General features: G+C 37.5%; 1 protein-coding gene across 11 annotated transcripts in view; it reads left to right on the top strand.

The window, feature by feature from the left end:
* The first annotated feature begins 9,711 nt into the window (after nucleotides 1-9,711).
* The window catches only part of ADGRL2 (adhesion G protein-coupled receptor L2), a 176,600-nt gene continuing 161,451 nt past the window's right edge, over nucleotides 9,712-24,860 (top strand). For 3 of the 11 annotated variants that reach the window (XM_084871898.1, XM_084871905.1, XM_084871906.1), the window contains exon 1: nucleotides 10,666-11,456. The gene's annotated coding sequence lies outside the window, so the exon portion shown is untranslated. Of the gene's footprint in view, nucleotides 9,810-9,934; nucleotides 10,057-10,210; nucleotides 10,332-10,662; nucleotides 11,457-12,112; nucleotides 12,314-12,494; nucleotides 12,631-24,860 lie in introns of those variants that run through there. The other 8 variants (XM_084871904.1, XM_084871901.1, XM_084871907.1 and 5 more) reach the window with 8 other exon arrangements.

Below are 24,860 nucleotides of genomic sequence, written 5' to 3'. Positions count from 1 at the left end.
TAGTTCTTCAACACTGAGAAATTCTATGTCATCAAAGAAAGGTAAAATGATATTTAGTATCATTTTCTTAGCAAAATACTATACTGATATCTTTTGTAAATATTTTTAAAAACGTAGGAATTTAAATTTTAAAAAGCATTTAAAGTATCAACAGGAAATCAGAACATCTTCCTTGGAAATTCTGATTAATTTACTCCTTAAGAAAACACAACTAAAATTTGCTGGTGACTTGGCAGGAAAAACTTAGTTAAAATCCTTTCTGGCTCTTGGATGTAGGGTTCTAGCCTTTGAATGCTTAGTGAATCATAAATGAGGTAAGATGAAAAGTATGATACTTTTTACCATAATGTATAAAAAATGTCAGATGTTTTGCCTTTGAATAAAACCAAAGTACTAGGGTGCAAATTATAACCCTTGAAAAGCTTCATGTAAGTCCCATTGATTCTAATTTCTGAGGTTCCCTAGACACATCTTTATCTTATTTAAGTTGGGATGGAAAAGTAGAAGGGAGAAGGACTATTCTATGTAAAATGGGTCAGCCACTTTTCAACTTCTCTGAATTTAAAACCTCAAATTAATTTCCGCCTTCCTCGAGTTATTCTCATCTTACACACACACACACACACACACACACACACTCAATGAGGTAATTCATAGTGCTAGAAATTTCTTGAACAATTTGTCTATATTTGCATTTCTATTTACTTGAAAGCATACACAAAAACAGTGTTATCAAATATTTTTTTTGAAAACACTCAAATTTTCATTGTAATCACTTAATGTGTGTGAATATTAAAATATTTCCATGTGGCCTATGAAAATATTTCAGTAGCTTGACCAAACAAATTTGTTAATAAGTAAATTTATATATGTATTTATGCGTACACTTGTGATAAATATATTTGTATATGAGTTTTAGGTTATTTGATTTGTAATATTCAGTGTGTTACAATACTTGGAAAGCAAGTAGCCTTATAATTGAACTAAATATTACAATACTATGCATTATTATAGGATCCTAATTCATTTATTCCATAACTACTTTTCAACATTTACTACTCAGGCCCTTTGTAGACATTGAATGGGTCTCCGTTATTCAGAGAAGGTGAAGCGTTTCAAAAATTATTTTGTCTGATAGGTGCATGCCATTCTGAGCAGGGGAACATCATTTCTTGTACCAGACAACTTACAGGTATTTGCGGCCCTGTCAGCAGGGAGAGAGGAGCTTCCACAAAGGAAGTTCCAAAAAGGAGTTTTAGGAGCCTGAGCTTTTAAAAGAAAGAGGACTGTCTTCCCAAGAGCTCATGATGCTGCTTTGGTATAGCAGGGACCTTCAAAAGCTGTGTTAGACTGTGGAGGGCCTCTCATGCTTCCTTACTAAGGTTTGAATATGATGGGTAATGGGTTTAACATGGTATAGTATAAATATCACAAACAGATTGAGATTTTAATATGCATACAACTAGGCCCTTTCTGGAAGGTTAAAGCTAAAAAAAAAAAATTGTTAAAAGGATGGGTCACAAAATTAAAATAAAACCTGAATGAATCCACCAAAACCTAATATAATGGAGAGGGGAATAGTAGCCCAGAAGAAAAATTGGAAAAAATATACTATAGAAAGACCAGAGGGTAAAAGCTATATATATGGCATCCTTAAAAATAAAACTAACGACAACCTGTCATCATTATAATTTATTCTATAATGTTGGGGGATTAATCAATAATTTTCATTTTTTATGAATAATAATGAATCTTCAGTTGATAAAGAAGAACCATAAGATCTATTTGAGAGAAAATCTTGTGAAGCAAGTCTGTGAATAAATACTATATAGTTAAAATTCCCGAATGCCACGCATATTAAGCATATTATATAAATCTTTATGTCCTAATTAGTTTTGTGTATTTGCTTATACATTTTTGTGTATAATTCTTACTTTCCATGCATATTTGCCCTCTGTTTCCACAGATGATTTATTTTTCTGGGGAGAGAATATGTTTACCACTTTGCAGTAGCACCTAGAGCACTGACTTGAGGAGAGCAGGCTTTCTATGGGTCCTGAATAATTGCCTTTATTAGCCTTTACATTTTGAAAATTATTTCAGCCTACAGTCTCGTGAAAAATGCAAAATTAAAAATGAGTTTAGAAAAGAATGCGCACGTTCCTTGGACATTAAATCACCCTGTTATGCCAAACGTAGCACAAATGGCTCTCTAACAGGGATCCTGCGCAGTCCGTGGGTGATCAAAGACCACAACAGCAGCAACACCGAGTCCCACCGGTGGTGTCAAGGACAATGTATTCTGAATTCTACTTTGTGTTTCTTCTGTGATAGAATGCCAGAACACAAGCATATAGACCCAGACCTATACATATACACGTGCATATATATAGACTTTACAGAATTTAAATAATTCATCCAAATAAATTATTTACATGATTTAAAAATTCCTTTGTCAAACAGATTAATGGAACCTTGTTATTCAAAAGATAAATCATTTTATATGAAGTGGCAAAGACTTCAAGGGCTAATAAAGGTTTTATGAGAGATAAACTTTTAATGAATTAATACGTTTTGCATGTACTTATTTTCAATATACGTAAATATACACACAAGTGCTTACAATGATATTTATATGAACATTTCTGACTGATTTTTAAGAAAACGGTGTTCAGTATTTAAAATAAAGTATTTTTAGAGGTTTGATTTTTAGGAGCTGATCAGGGTTGTCATTCACCAAGCAAGTAGAAGGAGGTTTAAATAACAGTGCTGTAAATATTAGTATTTGTGTAATAAGTTAAAATAAATGTTTTTTTTCTGTTTGTAATTTATATGAACCCATAATAATCAGTCCTGAACAATTGTATATATGTTTTCTATGGTTTGAAATGTATTTAGCACTCAAGTCTTTTTGCTGTGTAGGTCTTAATTAGAAAGATATTTTGCTCTAGAAAATTATGGTGAACTAGTATTTTTATAACAAGACCTTAAGACCCTGGGAAAAATTTTAAGGATTTTTATGGAGCTCAGTACACATTCTTTAGCTAAATTTTGGCATAGTTTCAAATTGACTCCAGTGAAATTCAATTGCTTTATTTTATAATTAAAAACAAGAAAATCATAATAACAAAAACATATAATGTATAGCACTCATGTTTATAATAGAAACATCTATAAAGAAAGAAACATGTTCTAACTTTTCTCATTACTCCAAAGGGAATTGCATCTTTAATCACACAAAGCACCAACTGCTTTCTAATTTTGTTTAAAGTGTTTCAATACTTACAAAAACCAGATCAGGTTATTGTAAATCTAGAGCAAATTAGAATCATTGGCCTCTGCTCATTTCGATGTAAGGGTTCTATGTAAATCATAAATTTAATGGCATACTAAGACACACATCTGTTTCAGTTTTGTAGAAGTTAATAATCTAACTACAGAGTATTTAAACACTTCTTTCATTAACTGGAAAATTGAAGCAAAGATAGACTTTCCTCAGTTATAAGGTGTAATATTTTAGCTAAAATGTTTGATAAGCTGTAAATATGCATAAGTAGTTAAAGATAGTTTTATAAACAATCAATCTAGTGTCTATCTATTTTTGACATTACATGGTTTTCCATGCATAAAAACATTCAATATATACAAATAGGCTATATTATCATCTCAAATCTATACCTGCAACATATATATATATATATATAAAATCATTTTGCAATAGGGCACTGGAGAGTAAATTTTGAGTAATTATATAAAATGTCAAAATTCATTAAAATATTTTTTCAGATTTCTTATTTGATTACCTATAAGTTTGTTTTAATGATAAACGATAGTCCTCTGGGGATCCATATTATGTGAAAAATAGTTTATATTCTTTGATTTCTTGAACATTTACATTTTATAGCTAACATTCTTACTCAACTTTTCTGTAATTTTACTTTAACTATAAATATTTTTCATGTTATTTCCATGACCTCTTTCTTTAAGACATGCCACTTCATATATAGCAGAAACCCAGTCTTATAATAAATGTGTTTCAATTATCATTAGACAATAAACAGGAAATTAGTTTTTCTTGCAGTGTATTCTACGTTATCTGAACAAAGAAATATATGTGGTTTGAATTTGGGTCATTAATTCAGGTAGTAAGGACATAGTACTAATTAAATTGGTATCATAAATTACAGTCCCATAATGAAGGGGAGCACTCTTTTAAAGTACTAATAATCCTCTGTAGTTATATTGTAGATATGTGATGTCAGTAACCAGGACAGTTGGACAAGAGTATAGATGGTTCTGTTCATGTCTCCATCATTCAAGCGAAACCCTTCAAAGAAAATGTTATCCCGGTGTTGCTCTGGCAACTTCTCTTCAATGTAGAATAGCTGTAGAGGTTATTTGTGTGTTTTTATTTTTTAACCTAAAACAAATTTTCTTCATTGGGTATCACTCAACAGACGAAATTATTTCAGTATTCCTTGGAGATGTCAGTGACAGTTAGTAGAATTCTAAATTTGGATGCTAATTTTCAAGGAAATGGACTCTTTTATAAAGTACTTATACTTATCACAAAAATATATCACTATTACATCATTGTTTGGTCTAGGACTTAAGTGATTGATTTCATAGTGACCTTAAGAATTCATTGTAAAGGGTTGCAATAAGTTGAAAACTCAATTATAAAGATTTAAATTATTCTTGAAAACAGAGATAGCAACATTTTATTATCTTTTCAAGACACTATGAGAGCTAGATTTAGAAGAAAATTATTTGCAAATTGCTGTTCTCCTTTTTTACATACTCAGACAAATTTATTTTTACTAAAATATATGCAACAAATAAAGGCCTTAAAAAAATAAAGCATATAAGTAGAGTTAAAAATAACCATCATATTAATTATAGAACAAATAATGAAAAATGTTAGTAAAGCTTATCCAATCAGAAGTATGAACCAAATTCAAGGTGGAACATCTCATGTTACAGAATGTTAGCCTACAAAGTATTTTCAAAACTGAAACAAAAGAATTTTTATGCTTAGAAAATACTAAGATCATATATTATCATTATTATTTTATGCTATATCATTAAGAAAACTTTCTGCATTGTAGTCTGAAAATACTAGAAGTGTTATATAATTGTATCTTTGACTCACTTTCTAAAACACAAGAAGAGCATTTGTGAGTTTGTTTCCTGATTCTTAAAAGCCTTTTCCAAGTTTTGCTATATCACAATGAACTATGACATAAGTGATCACAGTCATATTCTTAGAGGCACTAAACATGCAATTTAGACTTCTTTAAAATTGCTATTTGGTAAACTTTAAGGGTTTGGATTCAATAGACTGCCTCTACTATTAATCACTGCTTTTGTTTGCACCTGAGATATTCATGATATTTGATCAATCAAGACTTGCCCATTCAAATGTTTTATATTTAAAACTAAGAGTTGTAATATTAGGTTACTCTTAGTTTAACTTCAAAAATTAAAAACATATACAGACATTTCATCTGTATTGTTGACAGAGGTTTTCATATGTTAATAAAAGGAAGGTCTATTTTTAAACTGTATACTTTAATAAAAAGCACTTGTTTATGAGTATTTTTGATTAACAAACTGATTATTATACAAAGTTACAGAAAGAATTTTAATAAAATGAGTGTTCTTATAGTTATTCTTCATGGTTTGTCAGAAACATTGATAGAAGACGATCTATATGAACCAATTATAGAAGGTTCTTAAAGTGCAGAGATTAACAGGAGTTATGGGGACAATCTATGTGAAAGAAAGACGAACTCTGAGTTGTGTAAGACTCAGTGCAACAATAATTATGAGAGATGTTTTTAAAAAATTGCTTACTTTTGAGTATCATATTGATAAGGGTATACACATTTTATAATCCTTTATATGGTTACACATATATGAACACTAAGGGCACAGAATGAGTCATGCTATCAGTTGTATTGCTGAATATTTTTGAAAAGTATTAATTACAAAATGATAGGTACTTAAGAACATATATGTGATTATAATACTCCTAAATAATAGCATTAAGCATAGTATACTATAATCATTTTTATACCCTAGTTTAAAGTGTCATTATTTTTGGAGATGACACTTTAGAGTTTGGCCTTCTTGCACAAAGATTTAGTTAGCTTGGAGAGAGCCAGGAGAATAGTTAAAACTTATTGGCTTTGCCAAATGCTTTCATATGTTTCTGTTCTCATGGAAAATGAGTTTTGATTTCTTTTCAGCCTACATGCATGGCAAAGCTAAAATGAAAAACAAAGCTTGCAACTTTCAACCAGTTCTAGTTAAGTTTGGTATTCACATATTGCTTTGATCTCTAGCGCTTTAAAGTATTTTCTGGAGTATGCAAAACTAGTTTCAGCACTGAGAATCATTGAACAGTAACAAGGAAGAAGAGGAAACTGATCAGGTTTAGGATGAAATGGAGCTAATTTTGTTTCCATTTCTGTATCAGAAGCTAGAACAGTTTCACATGTTTTCTGTTTGTTTGTTTTAGTTTAGAACTTTCGCAGAGCTCTCATCACAGGCCAAACATGTTCCCCATAATGAATACATCTTACCCTCACTGATTGTTCTCTACAGCTGTGTGGCTCAAACGTCACACAATTTTTTGGCCCACTATCAAGTTCTGAGTCTTTTCCCCACCCCACCCAGCCCACCCCAATGCCAGGGTGACGCGGTGAAGAAGTTCCTCAGTGTGCTACCAGCTTATAATAATCACAATATTCTGTAACCAAGCTCGCATTCATACTTCTTCAGATTCTTTGATTTGGCACCCAAACTATTGTTAATCATACATGTGGTCTGACAAGTACTTCATCACTTCCCTCTAAACAAAAATGCTTGGATGATATATAGCTTTAAAAATTAGCATAATTTCTGTATCAGAAATATGTGAACCCACAATGAATAGAATAATCTTCAGTTTCTTAAAGTCGCTTAAATTAAAAACATGAGTTACTACAGTTGGAAAAAAACATGTATGGTTAAAATGTTTGAAGTCCATCAATCTCTCTAACCACATAAGCTAATGAGTTCCTTCTGTTTTCTTTGAATGAAATCACCATGAGTGGTTGGATGTTGATTTAACATAAAACAAATGGAAATGGGTGTTTCCTTTGTCCTTTGTAAAATTTATTTTTAAAAAACAATTAGCAGGAACTATGAATAAGTCAGTGATTTTGCCATTACTTAAATAATAATATAGTTTGAGTAGTTACATTGATTGCATTGCAGCGAATGCATAACATCCCTCCAACTCCCCTTAACTTGCTAACATCTGCAGATATTATTAAGCTTCTCATTTCATTTTTTTCTACCATAACACCTGTATTGTTATAAATTATGTTTTGAATTGTCATGAAATGTAAGGCAAATTATGTTTTGTGTGTGTGTGTGTGTGTATGTGTGTGATTTGTGTACTTTTGTAATAGCAGGTTTGTGGCTAACAGCTTAATCTTGAATATATCAATGCAATTAAAAGCTGTTTCAATTCTTTCTTGTGGATACAAAGAAGGTTGAAACATTATTATATATAAAGTACAAGGAAAGAATCAAACATTCTTCAATATTTAAAACATTATCCTGGAGAAGGAATACATTGAGGTATAATTTTAAAAAAACAGTAAAGCTTATTCTATTCTTAGGGGGGGAAAAAGGTGTTGAGGCCTTTGAACTCTATAAAATACCCTTTCTCTCGAATCAGAATTTAAAACTTTCTATGAGGCACTTTCCACTCCTTATAGGTTTAATCCATTTCTGACAGCTCCTTCCCCCTCCCACGCATCCCTCCTTTCTGGTGAGGTAGTCCCTGTGGAAACAGTGAAGAGTGGCTCACTGGTGTCCAGAGCATCAAAAAGGCCAGACCTGTGACATGTACACAGTAGGTTCTTGCAGAGATTCGTTCTGAGAGAGTTAGATAAGTAAGTAAATAAGCCAACATATGGCCAGCCTAATTCAGGCAAATTTTTCTATTGATTACTTACTAAGCTCACTGAATAAAAACTTCAGACCAAGTTTTGCCTCCCAAAAGAAAATAGGATTAGGCTGATCTTTGTGCTCGTTGGGGCTTCTTGTGAGAACCATGCCCAGATGAGTGAGAAACCTTCAAAGATAAACAAGAGAAAGGGCTAAAATCATTCAGCAAATTCAAATTATTATCAGTTTGACATATTTTGGTTTGCAATCTTGAATAAAATAAATTTAAATTCTAAAGGAGAACACGATACAAATGACCTCTGAGGATTGAGAATTCTATATTTCTGCCTTTTGTTGAACTAAAGTAGCCTGATTTAATTTTCCTAGAGAGATCTGTTGTGTGTATACATTCTGACAGATGTAAAAACTTGGGTACATAATAAGGTTTCATACCTGCTCTGGATAAGTGTGGGTTTCTTCTCTCCCCCTCCCCCCACCTCCCCCTTCAGGCATTTAACTTATATCCTGCATCTAAGAAATTCCAAATGAAGGTGTTTGTGTAGTTTATAATGCAAAAGCTCTAAGTGGTTCCTCTTACTTTCCAGAATGGTGAGAATAGTAAAGCATCAATACATTAAATAGAAAAAAAATTGATCACCAAGGATTCATGTTTTAATTTGGGAATTAGAATGAATCAACCAAAAGAGCATGTTTCAGTTATTTGTACTTATGTACTTTCAACTTGTGATTTTTACAAGTTAAGAACAAACTTGACCAGTAGCTAGATTTACTTTAGAACTCCAAGTATCTGGCTTTGTGACAAAATACTGATAGGTATTTAGAGTCTTCCTGTGTTTTTTTTTTTTTTTTTTTTTTTTTTTTTTGTACAACCTGCTGTTGACATTTTAATAACATTGTTGTTTGAAATGATTTCTGAAGTATGATGACTGCAACATACCCGCAGCAACAAAAAGTACATATTGTTTCTGAAAGCAAAGAAGCTCAAATTTCCTGGTATTTAGTAGAGATTTAAATCTTGGAGACTAAGTTTTTCTTGAAAGCCAATGCAAACGTGCTTCTTTAATTGAAGGTTGCACTCAGTAGTAGAATCAGTCATTTAGAAATATATCTGAAAACTCACTTTCAGTTCAGGAATTCTATAATTAAAAAAAAAAAACCACACACACACACACAAAGCACAATAATCCAGGTTTGCTTTTCCTCGTATGCAGAGGATACTTAACTGGCTTTTAAAAATTTTCCAACCATGATTTTGTCCCTTCGCGGTCTGTTCTCTTCACCTTGGGTGCATCCTTGGTACTGCCTGGATGCTTGCTGTCCCTACCAACCAACCTAGAGGTGTAAGGAAGTGTGCTCAGAGGACGAGAGCAGAAAGCAGCTCCAAGGTAAGGAAATGAGGAAAACAGACCTCGCAGCGATGAATGCATTTGTGAGTACAGAGCCTGGAAGTCTTCCCCTCCTTCCTTAGCTTATCCCGGTGAGTTTAATCAAAAACAAACAACACGCTCTTGTGAAATAGAGTCAATAAAGTCCAAGTTTGGCCGGCTCTCTGCAACTACAAAGAAAAAAAAAGTCATCGCAATTTTTAAAAATGTAACTTTCATTAACGAGCGCGCCGGAAATCTCAGGTATCAAAGACACAGGAACCCCGGAGCGTCCCCCGCGCGCCCAGCCGGCCGGAGGCCGCCGCGGCGAACAGACGCCCTTTCTCCGCGGAGCGGCCGCACAAAGGAGGCTGCGGGACCAAAAGTTTCGGGGCCTCCGGCTCGCTGCGCGGAGAGAAAAGAAAACGTGGAGAAGGGGAGGCTCGCAAGACGCATCCTGGGCGCCTCTTCCAAGTGCAGGCAAGGAGAGAGCTCCGGGGCCTGGAGGGGAGAAGGGAGGGGGCGGCGAGCCGCTGCCCCCCCCCCCCCCCCCATCCCTCTCCCGCGTCCCGCTTCCAGCCGAGGCCGGAGCGCCCGGCTGTGCCGCGCTCGCCCCAATACCCTTCACCCCGATCCAGACAGAAATAAATGTTTCCATGCAAAGTGCGTGTGTGCGGACTGGATGGAGAGCGCGCGCCGGCGGAGCGCGCGGAGGAGCGGGCGCGCAGTGAGTGGAGTTTGGGGGCGGAGGGGGCGCGGGAGGGGCTGAATGGGTGTGTGGACCGGGAGGGGAAGGCTGACCGCGGAGTCCCGGGGCGGAGGCGGGGGGCGGGGGTGTGCGGAGCCGGAGGGGAGGGGAGGGGCGCCGGCCTCCGCGGGCTGCCTCCGGGGCGCGTTCCGCGGCCGGGTGTGTGCGCGTCCCCAGCCGCCGCCCGGACAGCCCGCGGCCGGGAGTCCTCGGGGCCGCTGCCCGGCCGCCGCCGCTCGGAGCCGCTCGAGCCCGTGAGTGTCCCCTTTCGCTCCCCTCCCCCCTGCACGGGGCGCACAGCTTCTCCAATGGAGTGGAAAATGGCCATTGGGCGGCAATGAGTTATAGATCGTCTGCTCCGCGTTTTGTACTTCGCTGCCTGTCATCTTCTCTGGAGTTTGCCGGGGCCCCTCGCTGGAAAAAAAAAAAAAAAAAAAAAAAAAACCGGGAGGGAGAGAGAGGTGTCCTTTGCCGCCGCGCACGCTAAGATGTTGATATGATTAGCCCAGCGCCGGCGGGGGCGCGGGGAGGAGGCGGCGGCTGGAGGTGACTCCAGTTCAGACCTCGCCGGGAGTCTGTGTCAGGACTTCGCGCTCCCCCGTCTCTCTCTCTCCCTCGCTCTCCCTCTCTCTCTCCCTCTCACTCTCTCTCTCTCTCCCCGCTCACACACGCAGAGGTGCCGGAGCCACATCGGAGCTTTCCTGGAGGATTCCTTGGGATTGTTGGGGGGCATCTCCACTCCGTGGCCGCGCGCGGCGTGCGCCTCCCCGCTCCGGGAGCCCCGCGCCCTCGCCTGCAGCCTCCCGCAGGGCAGCGGCCGCGCAGCCCGCCCGGAGCCCGGGGCCCCGGCATGTGAGGAGGGGCCGCCGCTCGCCCCAGGCCGCGGGGTCGGCGCCGGGGAGGCCGGTCGGGCCGGCGCGGACCGCGGGCTGAGGGGCTCGGCCGGACCCACAGAGTTGGCCTCGCGCCGCCGGCGTCTGCCATCCCTCCTCCTGCTCCGAGGGGACTCCCCAAGTCTGCGCACCTCTGTCGGGCTTTTGCCTGCGCTACCCCTGTCGCTCTTGATTCCCGAATTTTTTTTGAATTTTTTTTTTTTTCCAAGGGAGCGCGCGGTCTGGGGGTGCGCGCGTGTGCGCCCAAGACCCCTCTGGAGAGTGGGGAACTGCGGGACAATGTTGACCTAACCCCGGAGGCGCCCGGCTCTGGAAGCTCGGTTGGAGGAGGAGGAGGAGGAGGAGGAGGAGGCTGCGGCCGAGCGGAGGGCACTCGGAGCCGCGGCGCGGACTCCGGCCTCGGTCCCGGCCGCCGGGGTCGCCCCGCGCCTCCCCGCGCGGCCCCCGCGCCACACGGCCGCCCCCGGGGCGCGCTCGCCGACCGAGGTAAGAGCCGCGGGGACGGACAATGCGCCTCTGTGCGGGGCTCGGGAGACCTGTTTGCTTGGCGCCTCCTGCCCGGGGGTGGATGCTTGGAGGTGACGAGGAGCCGCGGGGAAATGGGGGCTCCGCCGCTTGTTTAGGTTCCTCCGGCCGCGGGGGTGACCCGCGCGCTCGCGCTCCGGCCGCTCGCCCCCTCCCCCTTCCCCCCCGCCTCTCGTCCTCGAAAATCCACGCACAGAACTCCCCATGCATCCCGTCCAGCCGCTTTCTGTCTTCCCGTGGAGCTGCTGTAACGCTCTCCAGGCTTCAGTCTGGTTGCAGGGGCCGCGCGGGGAGAGGAGAGGAGGGTCGCGCTGTGCACGTTTTGATTTTCGGAAAGCTTGAGTCGAAAGGTTCCATTCGCCTCTTTGCACCGCGGTGCGTCTGGGGAGGGGTGAGAGGAGGCGCGCCCTCGGTGGGGCCGCTCGGCTCGGGGTGCGAGGCCCTGACTCCCACCGCCACCCCACCCCGCCCCGCTCCGCCGCCCGCCTGCAGACCCGTCCGGGGCTGGGAGTGGAACGGGGCGTCCCAGCGCCGGGAGCCGGGCCAGTGGAAGTGGCCGGCGGGGGAGGACCGGGCTGAGTTGGTTCGGATTGTTGTCGGCGGTGAGGTGGTGTGGAGAGGCGAGGATGACAGCAAAGCGCAGCCAGATGTGGCGGGCCGGCGCTGGGGCTGGGGCTGGGGCTGGCAACGATTAGGGGGCGGCCCGGCGGGGCGGGCGGAGAGCCTCCCGGAGCCGCAGTGAGAGGGCAGCAGCGCGCCGCGCTGGGCCTGCGGGCGAAGGGACCGGTTCCTGGGATGGGTGTGCGGCAGGGAGCCTGGTTAGTAGGAGGGGGGGTACCGGGTGGGGAGCTGCGGGGAGGTAAAGGCGTGGGAGGAGCGCGAGGAAAGGGGGGACCCCCCAAGGCTAATGAAGCGTGAGGGCTTGTTGATTGGCCGGGGCGCCGGACCCTCTGGCGGAGAGGTGAGGGCCAGCGCAGCCACCGAGCGCCCGGCCGCGGGGAGGCACGCTGCAGGACTTCTGCGCTCGGGATCGGCAAAAGTTTGTTCTTTGCTCCCAACTATGGGGCTTGGGTTAGGAGAGATCGTTGGAACCTTTACTTGGTGCCCTAGTGTCGCTGAGCGGAGATTAAGGAACGTATGTCTTTTTTTTTTAATCCTCAGTTCACACTGTCCTCCAAAAGCGCAGTTGGAGGGACAAGTGCTGCGGTGTCCCTCTCCTTTTCCATCTTCTATGGACTCCACTCCCCCCCCCCCCCCATCCTCTCCTCCTCCCCTGGCCCCCTTCTTCCCTTCTTCCTGATGCAAACTGTGTCGTCTCGGATTCAGACCGGGGAGGAAATGTTTTCCTCCTGTTTCTTGAAAGGTGTAGGCTGCCCAGCAGCTCCTCTGAGCAGCCCGGGAGCAGCGCCGGAGCCGCAGTCACCAGCCATATGGTTCCCGTTACAAAGGCCAGGTTGGAAGGCGCTCTTCTCCCCGCCCCCACCCCGCGTTGGTCCTCGATTTTCTTCTGCAGTCTTTCCTCCGAGTGTGCACTTCTCTCTTCTCTCCTTCCAGAGGCGTAGCTTGAACGGACGTGGCTGGTTTCATTCATTTCCTTGTCACTTGTTTGTGTCCGGAACGGGGCCCCACCGGGTGTGTGTGTGCTCCTCCGCTCAGTTCGAGTTGCACAGTGAAGAGAAGTCCTATCCATTTGGTAAATGATTGCCTGTTGAGACGTCTCTTTGCTAAATCAGGTTTGATCCCCGGGCGGACCTTCAAAGATGGGCACGAAGGGAGGCAATATATAGCCAAAGCAGAAACATAGATCGGGCTGTGTGATGTCTTTGGCAACCTTCCAAGTTGTGATGGGACTCTTGACCTGGGTTGAAGGTAACTTTGTAACTTTAGAGTTAGTATCTTCCCAATACTTGAGAGAAACCCTCTATAGAGAAAACCTACTTCTGGTCAGGTGTGTTAGGGAACTTTTTGCTGGCCCTTCTCCACCCTCCAATAAATTTATGCGTGATCGAGAGAATACTGCAGAACAAATGTTCTGTTGTCTAGTTTCTTCAGACATTCCGATTCTCTTCTTTTGTTGCTCGCCTCTAAAAGAGGTGCCATTTCACATCATTCTGCACAAATTGTTTGAATTAATGCAAGTGTGAATTCTTAACGTTTGAAGGGGACTATTAGCATATCAAAGGTTTCTTAGCTTCAGCTCAATTGAGAAAACTTCAGCCTGTCTTCCATTTGCTTCCAAGGGAGGCCCAAAGGGCAGTGAGAATTGTAAAGGGTAAAAAATAGGGAGGTGGATTCGGGCTGTGTTTCTGAACTTTTACTGTTTTGTAATTATGTGAGTGAAAAACATTGTCCACTGCTATGGAGTCCTTGCAAATGGCAAGACAGTTATTTTCTATTGATAAATGGTTTGTTCCTAGAAAAAGAGCGACCTTTTATTTTATGATAGTCACTGTTGCCTGTCTTTTGGGGTCCCTTCCGTGGAAGAGAAAGCTTTTCCTCTAACTTAATACTTTTCTAGGGCCTACACTTTGTTATATTAATAAAATGGGGAGGGAAAGGCTTTTCATGAGTCTATAAAATAATGGAAATCTTGTGATAAAAGCACACTCATTTGTCACCCAGAAAACTATTTTTAATTCACTTGTTAAATTAATAGGAAAAAAAATCAGTGGACTATTAAAACTCAACATGAACTTTGTTAATGAAACTTCTATTGCAAGTGTAAGTTTGAAAGGATGCTAAGTGATACTCAGATTTTTGTGTGAATGGTATTTTAAATATAGAATTGTTGGATTATTGTTGCATCTCAAGTTTTGCATTTTATCAAACAGCGAATGCTAGAATTCAGATTGCAGTTGGTTTATTTTTCTTAATATTTATAGTGCATTCGCCAGTACTTCTTTTACATTTGCAAAAAGATTCATTCTTTGAATTTCTTTTAACAAGTCAGTATCCTTGAGTGAAGAAACAAGTAAGAACAAGTACTTGGGTCATTTGGGTCATTTTATGGTGAGCAGATGTGTCAAGAGAGAACTTTTTCTTTCACTCTTTGGGAAGTATTGGTTTTATTTATTTAGGTTAAGATTTACTGAAGCCTAGTTTAAGATGAAAATGAATCTCAAGGAAGGTTTTAAAAAAACTTAAGTTCATATTTTTAGTAGTTTTACCTTTGATGGTTGGTTAATTTGAAAGTGAATTGATATCCTTTAACTGGAGGAGGTTTTTTTTTTTTTTTTTTTTTTTTTTGTTTTTTTTTAATTGTTGAGAACTCTTGTTTTTATCTTACTAGTGAAAATTAACATTAATAAACAGCTTTGAAGTGAAACATATTAACTGCCAAACATTTTTGGGCTTCAGTTTAATAGGATGATAATTTTTTCAGATTAAGATGAGTTGTTTGTTTTTTTTTGTTTGTTTTTAGTGGCATTCAAATTGTACATCATGAACCTGAAATCATCTTATAGTAGTGTATTTATCTGATCCCTTCAGTTGTCTAAATAGTACTTTCGAGGGGGAAAAAATCATACATTGATGTAATTGCTATTATTGGACTCAAGTTGCTGTTTAACTAGTTTGCTTTGAGTGCAGAGTGCTATAAAGAAAACACATTATCCATCAGAGCTATTAGTAACAACATGAAAATAGTCTAGAAAAAATTGCTCTTCATTTTACATTGTGATGATCCTAAATTCAACAAATCTCTAAAGGTGTAATATGTAGGGAAAAGAAGAATTTCCAACATTTAGGTGACAAAATTGGACTACTTAGAGAAAAATTAATGTGTTGTAGGAGCTCTCCAGCTGTCATTTTCAATCACTGTGGGTTACTATGTGTTGGCAACAGAAAAGGAATTTAGAAATGCAGATAGCTCTGGGAGCAGGTAGTTGGGGAAATCAGAATATTGAATCATGTGGGGTAGAATAAACCAATTACTTCAAGTTTTGACTTGAGAATTTCCAATAAATTTGTTTTTTCCAGGCTTTTGACTCTCTGCTTTATTAATGGGCTAACATCAAAGCATACAACAAAACTTCCAAGTGTTATAAAAACTAATATAAACATACAGATCGCACATGTAGTACTGCAAGTCCCAATTTAAGGCAAGCAGTTGGAGTTTTTATTGCTGCAATTTTCACAATCAGCAGAAACGTTAACACCAAGCTTCTGGGCGGTTCCTTTCTTAAAATTAGCAAGAGGAGAGCTTTAAAGCTAAGGCTTACTGAGGTTTAGATCTCTGTTTGATCATTATTGGAGCTTTCTGGGTTTTATTTAAATATTTAAAGTAATATTTAATGTCTTAATATAGGAATATGTGAGCTAAGATTGAGATTTTTGGGGGACGGTAATTAGAAAGCTGTATACCATAGAAATAAATTGTTATTGCTCTATTTTCTATCAAAATACTTATTTGACCTGACTTTAGTAAAATAAATGATCAAATGAGAGTTTATTGACAGGTGTAGTATGAGATGAACAGATCATTACAATTTATTCCAAGGTATGGGCTAAATACACTTGTATCTGTCTACCTGAGAGAAATCTGTTTTCATTTTAATAAGAATCCATACCACTTGCCAAATAGTTGATATTTAAGAGCACAGACCAATTGTAGTTAGATTAGGAATGAAATACAGTTTGGAAACTTGAAGAATTTAGTGTAATAGGATTGCTATTTTTCTAAAAAAATAAATAAAAATAAGTTCCTTCGAAGACTGTCCACATTGCCCCTTGATGTTCACTGTATCTGACTTTGTGTCTTGAAGGAAAGGTACACATTTAACATCTGTCTGCTTTTCTGCAGAAAAGGCTCAAATAAAATTAAAGTGCAATTATTCCCAAGCCTGTAAATTTTAGAAATAAAATACATAATTGCAAAAACCCATATTCATTTAGTTCTTGCAAAAAATGCCTAGCTAAAAACTGCGCGAATTGATCATTCCAATCCTGGTTTAAAAATAGCAACTTTATCTGCTAGACCTAAAAACGACTTGAAATTCTTGTTTTGGTCATATCGGTTCTGAAGGTAATTTGTTTAAATATTAGCTCACATTACCCAAATAGATAACTGTTTTGTAACTATTTTCAAGAAATAATAAAACATTTCAATTTTAAAGGCAGATTAAAACCATAGTTTAATTTACCTTACATAACTCTAATTAGTCTATAGCTCCACCCAAATATGCATCTCTTCAAATAATTCTTGATTAAAGGTAGAAAGGTGGAAATGTATTTAATCACACAGATGACATAATTAGACTTGATGCTAGCAGAAAAATTGATTGTTTTCTGAAATCCTTTTACTATATAGGATTGGCCAAGTAGTGATTATTATTATTTTTTAATGCTTTACGAAAAAGGTTAAGAAAATGGGTCATTTAACCTACAGATTGTTAATTATTAGAATTGGGGAAATAGAATCCTAAAACAATGGCATTTTTATTGACCTAGTGTGATAATTTTTGAAAGAGTAACTGTAACTAGAGTGTGTAATTCTTAAATTTTATTGAAGGTTTCAGTGTGGTAGTTTGGATTTAGTATAAATATATATTATAAACCATAAAAGTCTCTTAATGCTATTTTATGTAGATATATTTTTTGTAAGTGGATTATTGTGACACTAAAAAAAGGTCCTAATCATCCAAAAATACTTTAAAAAAATCTGCTTAGGTCACTTATCTGATAGACTAAATGTAGGCAATAATTTGCAGATACTTTCCAATTTGTTCTTATCTAACAATTTTAAAAAGCTATTTCTTAGGAAAATTTCCATATTTTGCAAATAAAAATTATCTTAAAAAAAAGTTAGATTGAATGAAGGAACCAAGCTTAACACCCGCAAGCAAAGTGCAGCTTATAGCAAAATGCTATTGATTGCTTTGGAAGCCAAAGCAAGTTTAAATACAATTTGTTTAATTACAACAAAAATGCAGTTTTATGAAGTAATATAGTTTGTCTTCGTAGAGGATTTTATGCATTGTGTGTTGGTAAGTAAAATCCCATCACAGTTGTATAAATTTGTTCAATTATCAGAACGGCTAAAAGAAAAAAAAAATCAATTTAAGTTGAATGCAACAGAAATTAGATTACCTTGGTTGTAAGAACTTGCCAGCAGTGTTTAAATAGCTTAATAATATCAAAAGTTACCATGTTTCACAGTGTAAGGATATTGGCACCTGTTTTAATATACCTATATCTTTGTATACTTGGTGGCTTTAGCTATGTGAACATTCTTTCTTTTTGCTTTCCCATTTTTGATTTTATGGAAGCTGCTACATGACGTATAAGATACTATTTCCACTTGCACATTCTCATTTGTTTGGGAGGTTTGTTTTTCTTTTAGTAGTTGCTTTCCTGGATTTCTGTCATTTGTCATCAGTTAATAGTTCAGATCAGTGTAGTCAAGTATCAGCTGTGATTTCTATGAATCAAAAGAAACCTGTTTCCATCAGTAGGGATAGCTAGGTTATCAGCAACAGAAACAGAAGTTTTCACTATTGACCCTGGAAATATAGGGGCCCGTAAATCTTAGATTCTCATGGAAGGAAAGTGGCATGGGATTGATCATACCAGATAGCTGGGCACCTGTTTTACGACCTACACCTTGATTCATTCCGGCACCCAGATTTCCTGAAGTGCAGAGCAGGCACAGCTACTGTTCACAGTCACTCGGCTGTTTTTAGGTCATGAAGTCAACTTCCTGGAATTTCTGGGGGAAACCAGTTGAAAAGGGAGGACAAATGTCACTTTAAATAGAGATGTTTAAGTCAGATTTCTGCCTGAGGGTAAAATTTAGGTCTCTCTTAGCCCGGATGTAATGTCTCCCTCTACAGAGCACAGCATTAATCACTGCCTGACAAGAAATCTTATGCTGAGCAAAACGAGCCCTTGTTGGTTTTGTCATTGATTCCCCCCCCCCCCCCCCCCAATCTGTGAGGAGTACATTAAAAACATTAAAATTCACACACAGGGATTATACCTTAATCTCTGAATTTCAGAATCGAAATTTAGTTGCCTTAAAAGAAGTCTGCTTAAAGCTGGAAAATTTTTGGTCACTTAAAAAAAAAAAATTTAAAGCTTAGATTCAGTACCTTAATAAGAATAGAATTATTTTCTAATATTAAAAAAACTCCAGGCATGTTAAGCAGAAGTCAACTTCCTGAAATACTGACCAAATCTTAATTTGTTTAAGTAATTTGTGTTTTTTTTTTTTTGTTTTTTTTTATCATAGGATAAAGAAACATAAGTTATTAGTTCTTAGCCATGAAACATGGGAGAAGTTGAAAAGATGTTTAACTTCAGACGCAGATCAATTCAAACCTATTTTGTAGAACAAAATCAGATATAACCCTGTATCTTTTTTCTGAAAGAAAAATAAGATCTTTAGCCATTGTAGTAGTGAACCTTGAGGTTCCTAATTTAAAAAAAAAAAAAAAAGAGTATAGTATTGCTCTTTCAATTATTAGATAATACCCTTTAACTCCTTCCTTGGTCAAATTATATGTATAAACACGTGTACATACAGAAATGTGCAATTTATATTCCTTCCCTTTGTATATACCAATACTTATTGACAATTATTGGCTAAAAATTAGTGCAAATGAAAGCCTAAAATGTGAAATATGTGTGAGATACGTTTTTAGGCTGAGTTTGCAAATGATATGACTTATTTAATCTCTATTTCTTTCTCAAAGGTCTTTCCTGCCTTTGGAACATGAAATGCTTATTCTAGCCACACCTTGCATCGTTTTGTAGGTATTTTACCTCGTCCACACCTCAGACTGATTGTTGCTCTGGACTTAGGACAGAATAATCTTTCAAAAGTGGTTCTTGTCTGCCAGGGTCAGGCTTTGGACAATGCTTTTGACCTTGCTTTGGACAATGCTTTCTCTCCTGGAAGAAAGTAAATAGTGTCTGTCTATAGAGACAGCAAAAGAGAATTCTCTCTGTTTTGTTTATAATGAGTTCTAATTTTAATCACTTATCCTTAAAATGTAATAGTGTGGCATCAGTAGGCCATATAATGGATGAATCATTACAAGACTTTAGATATGATCTTTAGTTGATATATTTGTTTTATGCAGATTATATTTATTTAATCAGCTCTCGATTACAATATATATTTTAAAAAATCATGTAGGAATGAGTTTCCATGTCTTTACTTTGAAGCAAAGTATTTCCATTTGAAATTCTTTAATTCACTGGAACCGTCCACTCGGAAATTTCTTTCCTCTGAATTAAAGGCATACCATTCCCCCCCTATTTATTACTTTGGTTATTGATTATAAGTTACAGAACACATTTTTTATATAGTATCTTATTCACTCGTTCGTGTTTTTAATCTCAACATGCTCATGGTGTGTTCAATTCTTAATATTTCTGCTTTCCTGTAGTTACCATTCAAGACAGTTCGGGAAACAATCATTTTGGTGGCGATGTAAGGTTATATCTGTAGCCCAGTGATTGTACATATTTTCATATAATTTAACAAAAGATAAACGTATATGCCTTTCCCCCCATTTTTTAAAATATTACTGAAACACCTTAATTTGCTTCATATGCATCAACAAATAAAATTCAACTAAAATTATGATGTCCTAGTCATTTTCATTTTTACTAAGGACAGTTAGCCATTTTTGTCCTTTTTGAAGTTCTGTTTGTCATGAGAAAGATACTATGTGGATTTTAGGTTGTGCTTCCTCTTTATAGAGCTGTATAGACAAATAATAGGAACATCGCCACCCTATCTATCCCCTTCTTTTTTCCTGCTGCAGATGCTGTGTGTAGTATCCATAACCTTGATGGAAGCTTTGTGTAGCACCCATAACCTTTTCATATTGCTATTGGTTTTAAACTAGGTCTAGGGCCTCATTATTTAAAAATATAAGTGAAACAAAATTTCTCCCTTAAGCAAAAAACTTACTAAAAACAATGGTAGCTATTATTAAGTTGCCTTTTCTCTTAACTTTGTTTTCTTTAAGTAGGAAAAAACATAACTGATATCTCTGTGTGGTATTTCTGTATATTTTAGCATGACAATTAGCACATAATTTTTACTTGGTTAATAAGGATATTAGTGGATTTTTTAAAATCCCTTTTTGCCTGTCCGGTTTCTTTAAAGGTAGGTCAAACTGAATTTGCCTTAAATTTCTGCAAGTGGGAAATCTTAAGAGTAGCATCAAATATTGTTCAGCAGCAATTTTTTGATTACACTTGGGCCTCAAACCTTGAAACCATTCTTAACAATGTCCTGTCCCATCCCCTCCCTCCCCCCTTTGCAGAGATGCATCTTGTATCTGTGTACCTGGGGAAAGGCATAGGGAGGAGAGTGTGAAAACGGACTCGGAAAAGATATTATGGTGGACCAAAGAGCATTTTGCAAACCGAATCGATTTTTCTTTTTCTTTTTTGTATTGAACTAATGAAAATAATTTATTTTTCAGAAGTAAATGCTCTCTAGCTATAAGTTCTAGGATTAAAGACACCGTAATTGTTACGCCATTCATTTAAATTTGATCTTTTATCTCTCACTGTAAATCAATCCTAAAATGCCACCTCTGTGTTCGCACCTTGCAGTCAGATGCTGCCTCAGATAAAGGGGTTGGGCGGCACTACTTTGGGGGCCCTGTCATTTTACACTGCTGCTGCTGTAAGCCAGGCAGTGTTTTCTTTTCCTGGGAATACACCTGGTGTGAGTAGCTCTTGGGGTGACTGAAAAGTTTGTGTATCCTGCCTGCTCAAGCTGCATTCTTAACCAAGATGAAGGACAAGAATAATCATGTCGAACCACAGGTTTATAGGAGCAGGCATTTTAATCAGATAATTGGTAAGGAGGCGGTAACAATGCTAGGTAAGAGTATTTTTGTACAACAGTGACCTGCAACTTTGTGCAGAGAACTGCCTACATGTTTGAAATATTTTTGCTAGCCCTTGTTATTACCTGCAGAGGGAGCTTGTATATGACATAAAATAATCAAGGCAGTATAAATTGGTACTATCTCATTTGAATATTGTTTTATTAACATACTTCTTATTTTTGTTTGAGAAAAAATTATTGTAAGTAAAGTCAAGCATTTTGGGATGAGTCAATTAGAGTGAAATCCAACACACTAAATGCCAGGTATTTATAATTTCCTGTATTCACAGATTAATAGATGTGGTTTTTACTTTTTTCTTAATTAGTAAAGAACTTGAAATATAAGGGAGATAATCAGCTCCAGTTTAAGATTCTGCCTTTTTTTTCTTTTTTAATGATTAACTGAAGCTTTAGGATGGTTGCAGAAACAAGTCTTGTTTAAATATCTAATCATTGTGATAAGACAGATCCAGATTTTAAAGATAATTTTCCAGATTACGAAAAATATTATCAAATGATCACTAAACAGTAAGTAGTGAATTATATTCCTATACATTTAATTAATAGGTCAAAATATATGACTTGCTTATGTTCTTTTCTAGAAATAAAATGATCACTTTGGATTAATGACTTTTATACTAATAATGAACTAATCATTGCAGTGACATTTAAACAGGGAAACTACCAGTAAGGACAATATTAAATGGTTTAGAAAACTGCTGACTAACTTGGAAAAACATGAATGCAAGCAAGATACTACTTATAATAACTGAATTCTATTTATAAATGCCATGTCAACTTAATTTCTAAGAAATTATAAGCTGTATACGCAGAAATACTTGAGAATTTTGCCCTAAGTGTTTTGATAATCAGGATGATAAAAGCCTTTTGGAACATTTGGATCTTTTTAGTGAGCAAATGTTTTCATTTTTACGTGCATATACTTAATTGTGCTGGGAAACTTAAGGATAGACTATTATATTAAATTCTAATGAAAAATAACCTTTTTATTTTTGGTTTTACATTTTTGTATAGTAATGTTATTTCAGAAGTTGCTTGTTGGGGAAAAAAAGAAAAGAAAAGGTTTTCCATCTATGCATCCATGAAAATAGATACAGTAGTTCATTTTTTCCTTAGTTTACCAAGGAATGATATGACAGCCAAAACCGTTTGTTTTGCGTTTTAAGAGGTTTTGTTTCTTAATGAAACTTATTCTTGTGGACTTATTGTTTTATTAGCTAATCTATGCTAATGTGAAAGTCAGATTGATATTGTTGCACATAATGACCCTTAAATAAGGAAACTTGTGTAATAAAGAGATTTATGGTACTGGCATTGGCTTCTATATAAGTATTACCCTCTCAACAGGGTCATGTATTATCTTAACAGTCAATGCGACATTTATGCAGAGCATTTCCATATCAGCATAAGAATGTTTGCAACAACAATTACACTTCAATAGGATTATGATGGCATGTTTCACAAAAGTATATAAATGCTCCTTTTCCATAGAAATGATAGGCACCTGTACTGCCAGCTTTACTTCTTTGCCTTAATATGATAAGAAGAGGTTTTTATCATCGCTGCTACATATAAAAGGCACAGACAGTGGAATCCAGCATTACAGTTCATTACCCTTTTTTCCTCAAGTACCACCCTCCCTTCACAGAGAGGTAAGGGTTACTAGAGAATTCATTCCAGAAAAATTGTGACTTGAGGAGCAGTAACTGTCACGTAGTTAGAGAACTCATTCCAGGGAAATCATTACTTGAGGAGGTAACTGTCACATAGCACAGAACTTCTGTGAGGTTATTGGGAAGGCACAGCGAGGGTAAGTTCTACTTGTTCTCTCTTACATTTAAAGGTAGACAGCTGAGTGGTTGGTAAAAGAGTGAGATCTGAATTCATTGCAAAGGAAATATGTTATTGACAAGTTAATTAAATTATTATTGTGAAAGTATTGTTATTAATTTGGGGGTATTTATAACAAGGAAGTTATTGGCAATTGCTTTTTAGTTTAAAATAATCCTGACATTCTTTGTAAGTTATCAAAGAAATTTTATTGGATATTTTTGAATTAAAAAAGCATGAATTATGATATATCTGATCATCTGTACAGATGTTAATGAAATGCTCCTGCATTTATCTTGAGAAGATTTTTAAAAAATGCTATATTATGAGTAGGATATAATATGAATAAGATTTCTCTAGATAAGGGAGAGATGTGTTAAGAATATAAACTTGAAATAATATTTTAATATAAATTTTAGAAAAATGAATTTCTATTAAAAACGATTATATATTTTATACTCTTTGAACCACGAGTCAAATATTTTAACATGTTCACATTTTAAATGAAAGTTAACAAAACATGTAAATAAAAAACATTTTAAAAATACCAGGATTTAAAAACTAATGTTAATTATAAAAATAGATAAATAATATCAGGGGAGGTTTTTGTTTTTTTTTGTTTTTTTTGGTTGTTTTGCTCTTTAGGTATTTCAAAGACATTTCTTTATGTCTGTGTGGCATCTTTAAACTAAAACCTAACAAAGATTTAAAAAGACTCCTTTTTTATGTACATTTTAGTATGATATTATGGCATTCATATGAAGGTAGTACATTTAATTCCAAGCTGCAATGTTTGTTTTAAAAAAGAATAAATTATAAGCTTTCACAACTTTTCTCTATAATTTATATGTAACTGTATTACCTTATATAAAAGCAAATACCATAACTCAGGAAATATCTGAAATTGAAACTAAAGATACTGCTGCTTTATGTGTATGGATAATTTTATCTTATATTTGTATGGTTTTTATATTTTAATATAATATAATTAATAACACTTTTTTAGATTTCTATTTAAGAAGGAAAAATCGATAAATTATTAATTTTTTGTGTAATGTTTTTTTAAAGAATTTAATGCTCATTAAATCAGATTATTGATTTAAAACTCATTTTTTAAGTATATTTTATTGATTTCAGAGAATAAAGGAGAGGCAGAGAGAGACAGAAACATCATTGACAGAATCACTGATCAGCTGTCTCCTGCACGACCCACATTGGGGATTGAACCTGCAACCTGGGCATGTGCCCTGATCAGGAGTCACCATGGCCTTCTGGTTCATAGGTTGATGCTCAACCACTCAGCCATGCTGGCTGGGCAGAAAGCATTTTTGTTTTGACCAAATATAAGTCAAAGTAGAGTGGTGGTAGTTATTACTTTTATCAGAGCCCCTAAATCAAAAGTTAGCATAGGTTCAAGTTAGTTTAGTCCAGCATTTTACTACTACTGGTCAGAACATCATAATAGTGCGTTATCTCTTAGTAGTAACTACTGGCCTGCAATAGTTATTGGCAAGTGCAAATATTAATACCTGGACATTTGAAATTATTTGAATTATACTTCAAGAAAATTTATGTTTTAGCTCTTTGCCATTTGGGATTCAGAGCTGCAACAAATTAAGGTATTTCAGAATATATTCTAAAAGCACTTTTCTGTCTTTCTT

The sequence above is a fragment of the Pipistrellus hanaki genome (genome assembly GCF_964339955.1).
Source record: "Pipistrellus hanaki genome assembly, chromosome: 2".
NCBI classification, from domain to species: Eukaryota; Metazoa; Chordata; class Mammalia; order Chiroptera; family Vespertilionidae; genus Pipistrellus; species Pipistrellus hanaki.
Note: the sequence above shows the minus strand (reverse complement) of the source record. Positions and strands in the feature narration are given on the sequence as shown.